The sequence below is a fragment of the Hippocampus comes genome, unplaced genomic scaffold (genome assembly GCF_001891065.2).
Source record: "Hippocampus comes isolate QL1 unplaced genomic scaffold, H_comes_QL1_v1.1 scaffold189, whole genome shotgun sequence".
Taxonomy (NCBI): domain Eukaryota; kingdom Metazoa; phylum Chordata; class Actinopteri; order Syngnathiformes; family Syngnathidae; genus Hippocampus; species Hippocampus comes.
The window spans coordinates 279492-281184 of NW_017804802.1; positions in this window are offsets into that span (position 1 = coordinate 279492).

The following is a 1693-nucleotide window of genomic DNA, read 5'->3' on the forward strand; positions in this document are numbered from 1 at the left end:
CGCGCGTGGGCGGGCGGGAACGTCCCCGCGCATCATCATCATCGTCGTCGTCATCATCGTCCACATTTCACTCAGCGTGAGACGGACCGCTTTGGTGCTTTCTCCCGCCTCGGTCGTTTCTCGCTTGTCGTCGTCCGCCTTCCCTTCGCTCCACGTACAGCGGCGGGTCGGATGGCCGCTTCCAAGTGCTCTCCAAACCAGCGGCGGATGCCGCTCCGTCGAGGAGGGGAAGCTCAATTTCGGCCGACATCATAAAAGGTGTCGGTTTATTTCCACGTGAATTCTACTCGCCGTTCCTCTGCAAGAAAATCAGTCTGCGAACACAAGCAAGTCCACTAAAACCCACCGGAAATAAAAGACGAGTCGTTTTCAACAAAGACGGTGTCGCAAAGATGATGAGAAGTCTCCGGTTCAACGGAATGAGAATTGAAAAATGCTCCCGCGCATGCCTCCACCAAACGATCGGTGATTGGCTCATTTCGCTGTCAATCAAAAGAGATTCGGCCTCAGACACGTCATCCAATCATCATGCGGAAAAGCTCATCTTCCTGGCCAGCCGATAAACGCCCACTGTCCATCGACTTCCCGAGACGCCGAGCGTCCGATGGGCGGGACAAAAGCAGCCTTTAGCCAATGACTCGTCTCGTTTCAATGCGTTGGGACAACCTAACCTGAACTCTCCAGACGCCCGCACAGTTGAAAGCGCAGTGAAGCTGCGGGAAGGACGCAGTTTAACAAAAGTTGAGCGCGTTGGAGCTCAAATTTCGTCAATGTCCACACAATTGCACGTCCACACCTCGACTGTATTTGAACCTTTATTTTGGACATTTTAGGCCTTGCAGTCTTCGAGCAATCGCCTCTGCTCGCAACACACTTGAGTTGAGGTCAGGTGACTCATTTGAAGAAAGCCAAGCCCAAAATGGTTGCCAACGCGCGCTTATTTTCATCGTATTTCTTTTGAAGAGGAGGCTTGAGGCACATCTTTTAGGCTTGGCTTCTTCCTCGACTTGTTTTCATTTGATCCTGTTCCATTCCTTTCTTCTTTCTTTTTTTTATCGTGCGCGACGCAGCTCCCGCAGCTCGGCTTTCGCCAAGATGCCCCCAAAAGCACGGCGACACCCAAGACCACGGGCGGGCACCCGTGGGCTCCTGACCGGACTCTTTTGGTTGGCAGTTTCCAGATGAATCAAATGGTGCGCCCTGAGAAAGCGTTTTTTACCTGACAGCCCGAAAGTCGCGGCGACGAAATGGAAGTTAGGGATGAAAATAACGCACGCGGCCTTTCGCTCCACTCTGACATGAATGGCGGCATTTTCCAGGACACATCTTTCAGGGTGCAGGAGGGCGCCCCCCCCCACCATCTGGTCGTCACTTGCGCTTGATGGTGACGGTCGCCCACGGCGCAGCGAAAGGCTCCACTGAGGAGCCGCTCAAGTCACGCGCTTGCCGACCGAGGTCGGAGGGGTTCGCGGGGGCCGGCGACCTTGGCGCTCGAGCCGCCCCCTCTCCACAAGCAGAGGCTCGGGAGGTCCGAGCGGCCTTTCTCCGCGGCGGAAGCATCAAGTGGATCTTTGGCGCCGCCTCGCGCCGGCGCGCCGCCACCGCCGCGGTAGCAAAGAGCAACTTCCGGGACGGAGGAGGCTTCCAATCCCGTTCGTCGTCGACTTGAGGTCTCGGTGTGCGCGCGTGCGTT